This window comes from Amblyomma americanum, chromosome 5 (genome assembly GCF_052857255.1).
Source record: "Amblyomma americanum isolate KBUSLIRL-KWMA chromosome 5, ASM5285725v1, whole genome shotgun sequence".
Taxonomy (NCBI): domain Eukaryota; kingdom Metazoa; phylum Arthropoda; class Arachnida; order Ixodida; family Ixodidae; genus Amblyomma; species Amblyomma americanum.
The window spans coordinates 72581115-72594239 of NC_135501.1; positions in this window are offsets into that span (position 1 = coordinate 72581115).

Here is a 13125-nt window from a genome sequence, read left to right on the forward strand (position 1 = left end):
TTAACCATAACCATAACCATAACCATAAGCCTTAAACCATAACCAGCATAATAAAGAAGCTTCGAGGAGACAACGGCGCAATTTCAACGTTCTAAGGCGTGTGTTAGAGCACAAAATCCGTTTTTATTTTGAAGTGTTTCCTGCGATGAGCCTTTGCGTGCACTTTGGGAAAGAGATGTAAGCCGGTAGCTGGTCACGTGAAAGCTAGTTTAAACACAATAAGAAACTACATAATTTATGCCTTGATGGAAACAGCGCTGCGAGGGGTTTTTAGAGACGATCTTTAACTTAGTTTAGGCAATTTTTTAGGTAATTTTGCTTCAATAAAAATTAACTTGAAAAAGCCAAAAATGCAGGACACTACGCCACGCGACTCTAATACCACAGTTGGTTTCACTGGACTAGGACACTTCGTCTCTTTTAAAAACTTGTTTACATTTAGGTGGGAGGCCTGACACTTTCCAGGTGTTTCAGACAAAGCGGCCGAAAATGAAAAAAAAGGGGTTTTGAGGTAAAGTGAATCTTTTTGCTTCATCGTAATACTAATGTTTGCGGAGATCAAAAAACAGGCCAGTTATGTTAACTAGTAAATTGAATAACTAAATTATAATTGTTAACTTTTTAATTATTACCGATTGGGCCCCTGATCGCAATTAAAGATTTGCAGGCGGCCGATACTAATAGGCATACCAGTTTCTAGAATTTCAAATACGTGATTACTGTTGTCTTGGTGGCTGAACTATTTTCGGCAATTTCATGCACCAATCAAAAACCGTGCGCTCGTAGGAGGGCGGAAAGCGACGTCAATCAAATCGCTGCCCTCCGCCACTTTGATGCTCGAGCGCAGGCGGAGAAGAGAATTTCACTTATTACGTGCGCCACGGAGTGTCGAAATTTAGTTGACTCTCTGTATGCCCTCCCGCAAGTTTTGAACGGCGGAAGAAATGACCCTAATTAGTCGAGCCACAGCACCGGGAGAAACCGTGTTTTCGAATTACGGTTATTATTAACTGCCGGCTGCAAATGTCTGTTTGCAATCAGGCGCCTCCGGGTAATAGTTGAAAAGTTAGCGGTTACAAGTCAGCTAATCACGTTGCTAGTTAACGTGATTCGCCTTGTTCTGAACGGAGCTCTGAAACGCCTTTTCCTGCCTTCCGGGTCATAGGCCTCGCCGCCGGCGTCAACAGCTCGTCAAAGTCGTACAGCTGAACGCCGAATGGAAGATGGCTCTCAATCGACTATCTCGGAGGGTGGCTATACGCCACCTGCCAGTTGTGAAGAGCTGCGTTGAAATTTGGTACTAGTGGCTGGTGTAATCTTCAGTCCATTTTCGACGTCCGCTCACTGCGCTGCAAACCGTTTGTCTTTACCTCTAAAGCCGTACTGTTAAAAATCAGTAGCTGTCTTCCCTGAATCATTTGGCATATATATCATACGTGCACTTCGTACGACCGCAGATTATTGATAGAAGCCGTTACGATGGGGGCAGCGGAAAAAGCAGTGCGAGGGCAGCCTTTCAGATCACAGACACATGCGGCGACAGCGATGCCGCTGAAGCGCATGTTAATATTCGTTATTGGCGCGAATGCGGCTCTTCGCCTTTACAACGGCCCCCGAAAAGGGTAGCTCTGCTGACTAGCTACGTAGTTGGTAAGGTGGCGGGGTTGTACGACAGCTTGGGGTGCTCTATGTGAACAGTGTCGCGTCCATGCGGTGCAGACCTGTCATTGGCGTGAGGGTTTCGACAACGTATACTGAACAGCAGATCCGCGCTACAGGACGCGAAAGGGGCCGTGATACTTGGCAAGAAATGTCGAGGATAGTCCATGTGCACTTGATGGGATTCAGAGCCACGCTATAACACCAGAAGAGTTTTGCTTTCTGGAGCGAATATTTTCGTGGCTGGATTTATGTCGCTGCTTGTGGTCAGTTGTGCGTGAGCGGGCCATTTGGCGTCAGTCTTCTGCGTGCTGCGCGGCTTCAGAAATAGGCATACATGCGGAGGGGCCCGTTTGGTAAGAGAAAATTCTATCTATTATAGCAGGAGGTCCACTGCCATAAAGAAGAAAGGAGCGAAGCCGGCAGAAGTGGACTGCGATGCAGCATTGTAAGCGTTAGTCACAAACCGTAGCACGAGATCCAAAATTGATTGGTTAGAAGCGACGCACATACAATGATTGTCGGTGAGGGTGGTTATACTCCATGCGACCAGTGGCCTGTGATTAATAGGCGGAGGTGGTTCCATTAATAATGTTGCACTGCTTAAGTAGGGCTTTTACAACACCCTCTAAATAAGGCGCTTCCTTTTACACTGAGCAGTTCGCGAGGTGTACCGTGACGTAGGACAAAGTGCTGCAAAATGAAGAAGGCGACTTCTGTTGCTCTGGCAGTCGGAAGGGCGGCGGTTTCTGCATAACGTGTCAGATGATCAGCCGCGACGATAGAGCAATGGTTGCCGGCCGCAGTGCACACAAGCGGGCCATAGAAATTATTCCGATGCGGTCGAAAGGGGGTGGTGGACAAGGAAGCAGCTGCAGCTCTCCAGCAGAATAATGACGAAGTGTCTTGCGATATTGACAAGCGAGGCTTCACCAGATATACTTAAGGACGAAAACATACATGCCACGCCAGAAGTAGCACAGCCGGTTTCAGTTGTACAACCTGAAAACTCTCGCGCGACCGCACTGTGGGTAAGCTTTAAAATATGCGCATGTTTGTGTGCTCTAGTGGCGAGAAAAAATGAGCAACCATTTGCAAATGCATGCTGATGCGCTCGGGACATCCTGCGCAAATTGCGAAGGTTAGGAATTTTGAACCTAAGGATTTGACAGCTTTAATTCGCGCGAAAAGATAGCACATATTATACGTCGTTGTCACATGTTGGATAATAATTACTTTAGTCTGTAATTTAACAACGTAATCCCAGAAGTAATTTTTGTGTTTTATGCTATTTATTTAACAGCAAATTATCGAGAATATTAACCGGTGTTATTTTCAATCATGTCAAAATCGGTTGTATATGAGCCTTAAAGAAAGCATTTGCAACAATATAAGAGCACTTTTCCATATTTTTTGCAACCTATCTGTGTTTGGCCAACTTGTCGTCCCCCCACCAGATGACCATAGAAAATGTTTGATAGAAATAGTGCATTGTAAAGTAAACATTTGGCAATAAGTGATAATAAAAAACTAATCTTGCATAAATTTAATGTGCGTCTGGCACGCTTTTTAGCGAGATTATTCCTAAGTAAGTCCCATGACAGATTACACTGTGCTATCATACCTAGGCACATTACTCAGGATGCTATTTCAGAGCATTTGGAACCAATCGTAAGTATACGAAAAAGTTCTAGTGTCTTGTTTTAGTTATAAAAGTACTGCTTTAGTTTTTTGTTGCGTTACGTATATTATTTATTTATTTATTATTACCTAAAAACGCACAAGGAGCATTTCATGAGGAGCGGGCTAACATATCATTTAATTACATCAGTGATGAATGATTTGAAGGATTCTAGGCGAGGACAGATAAAAGCTTGAGCGGGCAGGTTGTTCCAGTCTCTTGCGGTCTGGCCGAAGAATGATTTCTGGTGTGCCGAAGTGGATGATCGAGGTGTAAAAACAGATTTCGGATGGCTTATGCAAAGTGAAAGACGGTGTGGAGATTGGCTACTCCATGCGTCTAGTTTGCGCAAAGTTTTATTAAATGTTGATGCCCATTCGGTTCCTGTTTAAGCCATAAAAATGTACTCACACCATCTGCATGCATGAAGTATTTAGCGCTATGGTCAATGCTGGTATGGCTGACCGGGGTTTAACATCCCACAGCGACTCAGACTATGCTGGACGCCGAAGTGAATGTCTCCGGAAATGTTGACCACCTGGATTTCTTCAACGTGCACTGGCATAGCATGGTACACAGGCCTCTAGAATTTCGCCTCCTTCGAAATGCGGCCGCTGCGGCCAGGATCGAACCCGCGACTTTCGGGTCAGCAGCCGAGCTCCATTACCACTGAGCGACTACAGCTGCGAAATTATTGCTCACAGTGTCTTTAACCTGGCTGTTAAACACTGTGGGTCCAGGAATGCTGTGATGCGGCACCCCATATTGAAGGAATTTTATGCGCGTGGAAGGATTGTTAATTGCAACCAGTTGTTGGCGATGCTCTAAACGTATTCTTATAAGCTATAGCACATTGCAAAATCCATTGTGTTTAAGTTGGAGAAATAATAATTTTTGGTCTATTCAGTCGAATGCTGTCTAAAAATCCACGAACACCCCTATATTGAGTACCCGTTCTTCAAATCACTCTAAAATATTTTTCTTCTTGGTTTATAACAATGTGCTAGTTTGTTTTTTGATGACGAAACTAAAAAGTGAATCTGATATAAGTCTTCACTCCGCGGTTAGAGCGCTCAGCTACTGATCCGAGTTCAGAGTTTGTGTTTGTATCACTTTGAAAAATAAACGAATTGAATTGAATTGAGTTCCCGGGTTCGAACCCGACCGCGGCGGCGGCGTTTTTATGGAGGCAAAACGCGAAGGCGCCCGTGTGCTGTGAGATGTCAGTGCACGTTAAAGATCCCCAGGTGGTCGAAATTATTCCGGAGCCCTCCACTACGGCACCTATTGTTCCTTTCTTTCATTCCCTAGTTTATCCCTTACCTTACGGCGTGGTTTAGGTGTCCAAAGATATATGAGACAGATACTGCGCCATTTTTTTCTCTCAATACCAAATAACAATATTATTAAATATTACTATTATAACTTTCCGTTTTTATAAAACTTATAATATGAATTTGTAGAAGGTCTTCAACACAATTCGAAAAAGGTGGCAAAACGCTGATAGGTCGGCAGCTAGAAACATTTTCTTTATTCCCTTCAGAATTACTGCATTCCTTGCAAACTGTAGCCTTTTCTGAAAGGTTCATGAAGAAAATTCCAAGTTTATAATGTATTTTAAAATACAAATTGTCCGACAGAAGTTGTAGTAAAGACGTCGCAATAAAAGCAAACCTGGAAATAAACCAGCGAAAACGAAAGTTACAGCAGAAACAAAGGAATCTGAACTGGTGTTTTACGGAGGATGGTTGGCAAATGCAACGAAAGCAAGAAGTTTCGCCGAGTTGATACAAACGGCCTCATTGGAGATCACATGTCCTAAAATGGTCAGTTTAAGGGTGAGCTGCCGGCCGATGTCGCAGGCTGGTAAAGACGTGCTTCAGGCGGTAGAAATGGGTTTCAAAGTCGCGGAAAAAATTCGACCATGTCCTCGAGTTAGCCCTGAGACATATTCCCATTTAGTCTACGCAAAATGCAATCTGTTATTTTTTCGAAGTCGTTACAAAGGCAGAAAGACATCACAGTAAATGTTTATAAGCGGTCGGGGGTCTCAAAGGCTCCTTCGTACGACAGGCCGCTTCCTCATATCCAACATTCTCTAAAAAATTTTGAAAATTGCAAAATAATAAGATACCTTTACAGAAATACTAAAGGCAAAGGTCGATTCTTCTGATATGCAGCAGAAAAATTTCTTTTAAATTGTTTCCATTGATCCCTTGAAACAGTATAGACCGCCATAGAACACGAACGGGGAATAGTTTTGTCAATAAGAAAAACATTATTATAAAAAAAACGCAACACTGCTTTAGGGTGCCCTGCGGATATATTGATTCTTATAGTGAAAGATTCCACGGTTTTACGGTAATATTTGCTTTTGTACCGAACTGTTGGGTACATTCAGTGATGAGAAGAGCTCTGTTGCTTGCAAACAGTCCAGAGCGTAATCTATGCGCCTGAAAAAACAGACGTCCTTGCGCATGACCGGAAGTCGCAGAAATCTACGCAGCAGCATATTGAGTAATCTTTATTTTCTCATAAGCACGAAAGGCAAAGTCCAAGTGACTGTTCTGGGCTCAATGATGCCGCTGTGAAGCATTTGGTGGACTTTCTTTTCATTATTATGGCGCTCAGTGAAACACTTGAGGTGGAGAAATCTAGGGACCGGTGTAAAGAAGACACTCTCGTCACTAAAAGAGTGACGAAAAAGGTGTACAAGGAGAGAAAATCATGGCGAAAGATCGATGCCCTTGGAGGGAAGGGCTTTAGCATGCAGAAAACCCCAATAATTCCATGAGAAGAGCAAGGCAACAAGATAAACTCGATCCTACAGAGGTAGTCCTATATCACGACTCGAGAGGTACACACTGCGCTCGGCTTGATGAGATGAGCGCTGGCCTTGCGCCGTTAGCGTCTAGCAGGTGGCGTATTTACTTTCCTTGATGAGCGAAAAAGCTTTCCGTACTTAGAGAAAATGCAGCACCGATGGCGAGAAGGGCCATGACAGGAACAGTCTGCGCAGAAATATCGATAATGTTGGCAGGTAATACATCAGAGATTTCAGTCTGACGGGCGCACAGCTCTCGCCACAAGATTTGCGCCACGCAGTTTTCGTCTTGAGTGATGTTGCAGCGACGCCGCATAAGATACGCGGACGGCGAAAGTGAAGGGCAGACAGAGAGCGCCGAGCGGTGAATGGGAAAAAGCACGGCTTGGTAGCGTCTCAGTAAGCGCGGAGTACTGACTTTTTGAATGTCAGTACTCGGGAAGACATAGTGCTGATGGTTCGAGACGACGACAGCAAAAAAATCAGGGCTCGTCTTCCTCTGTCTACTCTGTCCCCGTCTTTTGTGCGCTGCTGTGCCTGTAATAGCAATATAACGCGACATGAACAAGCTGTCCGCTAGTGTAGGAAATAGGCCGCGATTGCCAACGGTTTTCCGGGGATTACTGATTAATGGAGTCGTTCGACGATAAGGTTCTGGTGGTTGCACATATACTGGAGGCAAATTACCGTTAAGTGGGCGAGATCTCGTGGCGGTATCAGCGTATATCGACTGAGCGGTGGTAGGCGGTGGCGCAAGCGCGGGCGAAGAGACTCAGCAGCCATCTCTTGACTGGCGTTTCGGAGAGCGGGAGCCAAATATTGTGATGGCTCTTGAGCATTCGGCAGATGAAAGAGCTGACGAGCCAGTTCTTCGCATATATATGCTTTGATCTGCTGCAGCAGCGTGTGGATATGTAAGCTGCTGGCGTCAGCCAAGAAAGCAGCTCAGTATGCCTGGTTGCTCACAACTCAGGATCCTCGGCCTGCACAGCTCCTCTAAGCTTTTAAAGAGGGTTGCGACTTCAGCAACGGCGCGCACGTCGCGCACTAACAGCATATAAAAGGCGTTATCGCCGATACCGTTCCAGGTGTGTTTCATCTTTTTAGCTTCACACATACGGAGATTTCCCCGTTTTCATAGGACGAGGACTGACTAGAGGCAGCTTGTAAAGCTTTCGCACACCAACTGCGGTGTTTGCGGAAGCGTAGTTTGGTGGGCAGTTTCCTTAGATCCGGTCGGGCATCCAAACAGTTCAGAGAAATTCGTATTGAAGACAATTTGATTTCGGTTATAAACCGATACTTAAGGTTGGACACGTTACAACATAGGTACTGCAGGTTCGACATGTCGCTGAGATAAAAATTACGTAGTTGAGATACCACAGGTTAGCCATGTCGATGGGATAAAAATAACATTAGTGAGTTTTTACTCATTGTCCAAACTACTCGAGGCTTACCAGATCGAAAGATGTGAGCTGGTTTTTTTCCATCATGCTCATCGGTCCCGCTGATGACGTCCGAGTTCCGTTGGGGAAGAGAGCGCGTAGAGATAACAGTGGGCCCAATTTTCTCGGCTTATCTTTATTGTCATCAGGCATCGCAGGCGTCGGGAGATTGCGGCTGCGGCTTTAGCGCTTGTTCATCATCGTCTTTGACGCGAATGTGCACCTTCGTCTTAATACCCGCTTAATAACACAAGGCTGTACTGGCATTAGTACTGGGTTGCAGTTGGAACGTCAGTTTTATTATGCTTTCAGGCTTACGTCAGTTTGCTTCATAAATATATAGCTTGTCTCACAGTGACTCCTTCTCAACTGTCTCACACACACACACACACACACACACACACACACACACACACACACACACACACACACACACACACACACACACACACACACACACACACACACACACACACACACACACACACACACACACACACACACACACACACACACACACACACACACACACACACACACACACACACACACACACACACACACACACACACACACACACACACACACACACACACCCACACACACACACACACACACACACACACACACACACACACACACACACACACACACACACACGCACACACGCACGCACGCACGCACGCACGCACGCACACACACGCACACACGCGCACACACGCACACACACACGCACGCACACACGCACACGCGCACGCACGCACACACACACACACACACACACACACGCGCGCGCGCGGGGTTGTAAAGTTGGTATTGAGGTTGCTGGTTTTTTTGTCTTCCTAATTGATTTTTCATTTTTAACTTCCAGAAACCATTGTTTATCCGATCATGCCTATCATGTGATATAATCTGGTGCTGAAGCATTTGTTATCAATACGTTTTTTTATGATCCTTCAATTCCACGCTGTTGTGTTCTTGAAATAGATCACAAAGAAAGATTACAAAATTTAAATCTGGCAACTTTATAAAATGACTGGTTTCATCACTGGAGGTCTCTTTAAGAGCAGAAAATGTTACGCTAGATCAAGCACATGTTTCATGAAGGATGGATAGTTGGGCGCGTTGGTAAAAGCACGAATACAGACGAAAGAACAAAAGAAAGAGAAAGCAGAGCGCTCGTCTGTGGTGGCTATTTCTTTTCTTCTATCGTCTTTTTTTATGCTGTGCCACCCACGATCTATCTTCCTGGTCAGAAGGGCAATTCTCAGATTTTGCAGTTCATGTGGTTTTCTTCACGACAAAGAAACGGCCTTTCTACAACCAATTCAATTTGCTTTTGTTGTGTAACCGGCACTTTCGAGTTATTTTATCCTTCTCATCGTGCTTTGGCCCACTTTGATAAACGACACTCTTTAACTTGCGGTTGTTGTTATCCTTTCAAAAGATAGCACATGCCCACTATGGCGGATGTGCCAAGAATCGATATGCAGAGGTTGCAAGTCACCTGTACTTTGTGAAGGCGAAAAAAGGATGCCGGAAAACAACACTCTTGCATTGTACCTCAAGAAGGGCATGAAGAGAAAAGGTAACTTGATGTCTGCCTTAATGTAAGAGGTAACTCCTCTACTTGTAACAGCTTGCTGAGACAAACAGGGACCACATCGAACCCGTGATGGCTGCCGGCTAACAACACAGAGGAAGTGAAGGAAGAAGAACCACCCAAGCGTAGGTCCCTGTGAGTATGCTCAATTTTGTTGCATCTCATCCAAGTCTAAAAATATTTTGGGCTGTAGTTAGAGCCCGCGATTCCTTTTCCAAAGGCACCTGTATAGAATGAAACCTACGAGGCGGGATTGACGCTGCAAATAATCAGTTCGGCTTGGAAGGACGCGTTTTCGACGTGAGCGCCGGTGACTGAATGATACTGCACAGAATTCGACGTTGTGCTCCCATACGCCGCTTTCTTTTCGCTGAACGGTTCCGTATACGAAACCTCTAATAATGATGAAAGCGGTTAAGTCGGCGGTACCTCCTGCACATTGCTGTACGTACACCTATAATGGCTGCACCGACATCATCTCCTTGCGCTTCCCGAGCTAAATAAACGTAGCATACAGATTTATTAGGCATGTAATCAGAAAATTAGCGGTTTAAATTGTTGCTATGCGACGACGAAGTTGCGCTTGTGGTCCTGTAAAAACAGTAATCGAAGTGAAAACCGATAGCGACCATCGCCGAGCAATCTCACCGCATTTGGGTACCAAAAGGTGCTCCCCTGTGACATATTATTTGTAGTTATAACCTTCGTGAGCAGGAATCACTTGTTTCGTGTCGGTCATGAATGTTGGCCCTATGGCACCACACTTCTCTCGCTGGCTACATGTTCCAATGCTAATCGGCATTCAGCAGTTTTCACGTATGCTTCTTGTTGCGCGCAAGGTGCCACGGCTGGCTATTGTAACGCTAATGAACACGTAGGCATGACGGTCACTGAAGTCTGAAGAGGGCAGGAATAGCTTTAAGGGTGACCTAGAAAATGGCAGAATCTATGTAATCCTGGCAAAGTATCTAAGATAATCGGCGCCTAAAAAATCGCCAACGTCACATATCACACAGACATGTAGAACGGTAGGATGACAAACTTTCGTTATCGGAATGCATCGATAAACAAACAAATAACGGCTCTTCTTTTGCAACAAATCTTTCGAGTTCCAATAATTGTAAGCAAATTATGAATTTTTTGCGTCGAAGAAAGTGTGCCCATCCTCTAAAGCATGCTCGTATGTAGTTATTTCCTGCATAAAAGTCACCTCATCGAAGGAATCTTATTAGGCAACCAAAAAACTACACATATTTGCCTGTAGACAATCATTAAGTGAGAAATAATACTGTAATAACAGTCCCACGCGCTAGAGAAGTCATCGGGGTGTGCGTACGGACACTTTTCGTAGTTAATACACAAGCGCTGCATCCACGTGGCAGGCATAGCTAACATGCTTCCAATACTGCCTGCGTTTCTGATATTGCAACAGAAGGAAGAATGAAGATGAAGGTGCACGAGCCTGTCGACTGGCTCCAGATGTTCCATATTCACTGTCCACATGATGACACAGAAGAGTTGTGAGAAGACAGGTTGAAAGAAGTATACCCAACAATTCTGGACAAAAGCATTTTCAAGCGGGAAACCGTTTATGAACTCTGTTTTGTCATATAATGTAAGATCTCACTATAACAATATATCTTCAGATCAGCTGACGACAGTCCTGTATATTGTTTCCATTAATGTTCTTGCTATCGTCAAAATATATCCCCATTGTTTTTTATGGAAGTTTTAGCTGTTCGATGTTACCCACACTTAAAAAATATTTTGCTATATATCAGAAGAATAGACCATTACTTTCAATATTTCTATAACAGTGTCCTACAATTTTCTATTTTCAAAATTTTTTCCCAGTACGTTGGACATGAAGACGCGCGTCGCAGCGACCGCGTCCGACATAGCGATGACGACGGCTGCCTGTGTGAAATAAAGGCTCGCCCTCTAAAGTTTCTGAAGCAAAGTAATTATTGAAAAAATTTGCATTAACTACTAATCACCACTCTTGTGTGGCTGCAGTTTGCTGCAGATCTTGACAGTTTGGGGGACAACATGCAAAACCAGACGAAGAAATGTCAAGCATCATGAAGGCGTCGAGGCTATGTTGCAATCAAATGATTGCTCTCGTGAAGATCAAAAATGCCGCACAGCTGAACGCAATTCTTACATATCTGACGGACCGCAGCGGTGGCCTAGTCGTTTGACCATCCAACTCGCATGCGGGAGCTGCGGGGTTCGATCTCTAGCGCCGTCGGGTACCCACCGGTGATACAATGGGTACAAGCTTTCCCCTGCCTGCTCGGCTTCTTTAGGGTCAAATGCTTGGGAAATGCGTCTCTGACCCCACCTTGAGTAGAAGAAACAACCTTGTGCCATGGTTCTCTTTGGCCACAGATGACCTTGAGCCATAAAAATTCAATAACGCTAACCGCACGTTAGGATACATACGTCGCAAATTCTCTACCGCTCCCTCATCCCTTAAACTTCTACTCTATAAAACACTCATACGTCCTAAACTAGAATACGCAGCATCAATATGGGACCCTACGCATGAAAACCTCAAATATTTCTTGGAATTAGTCCAAAATAATTCCGTTCGCTTCATTCTTTCAAATTACAACAGCACGGCAAGCATCACAGCCAAGAAATCTAACGTCTCACTCCCAACGTTACAAACTCGCCGCAAAATTGGTCGCCTAACGCTATTTCACAAGCTATATCATCACGTTGCGCTTCACAACTATTTCATGTCACCCCCCCTCCGAATACATTTCACGTCGCATCGATCACCGCCATAAGGTTGGCATCCCTACATGCCACACCAAATCTTCTTTTCAGTCTTATCTCCCCCGCACATCTGTGGAATGGAACCGCCTTCCCCCCGATATTGCAGCCATTCCTGATAATAATATCTTTCATGACGCTCTAGCTAATATTGTTTATTCTGAAGAAAGTTGATTGTGTGTTTTATCTGGTTCCACTGTATTGTATACATTGTTTGTATACTATTTACGTTTTCTTGATGTTGTTATTTGATTTATTCTGGAGGAAATTTATTTTGTAATACCTATTTTCATTGTATTCTATTTCATTGTTGTTTATCCTAATCCCGCTCCCCTCTGTAATGCCTTTGGCCCTGAGGGTACAGTAAATAAATAAATAAATAAATAAATAAATAAATAAATAAATAAATAAATAAATAAATAAATAATCATCATGAACGCATTTATTTCCTATCTCACAGGAATTATTCAAGGGAAATGCAGTGTAGACGTCGCACTATTTTTCCAAGCATAAGTAATTGTGAGATGGTAGCTTGAAGCTTATGGTGGGAACGAGGTGCCTTAGCAGACTTGAGTTCTAATAAAAGGTCATGAAAAGGATTGACGAAAGACAAGAAAGACTTGCGGCTAAATGAACGCTGTTTCTTTTAAACATGGAAGCATTAGTTATCTAAATTTTATATTATAGAACACACAGAGATGTGTGCGGGCGAATTTCAGCTCTTTGTCCGCATTATATTTTCCGGAAGACCAAATAAAAACAGGGCTTCTGCTGTGGCTTTATTTAAATACCTTACCTTGAAAAGGGATGCGCTGTGTTTTGAAATATAGCTGGCATAAATAAAAAATGCGTTTTCACAAAGCCGCTTCCATATAAGTTGCCCGGTGCGCGTGCCCACGCAATTTAAGTTAGTTATTTAGTCAACTGTCATTTTTATTGGCAGGTGGTTTCACAACCTTGGTCCGTGATTCGAAGATCACAGCTGTGTCATCGGCGCATGGGACTTCTGATTGTGACCGCAGCAAATAATATATTATATTATTCCAGCCATCACACTATTTTCGGCAGCTTTATTCTACACCTACCTATCAGGATGCACTGCGCCGAAGTTACGTTGATGCTGAGCCTCAAA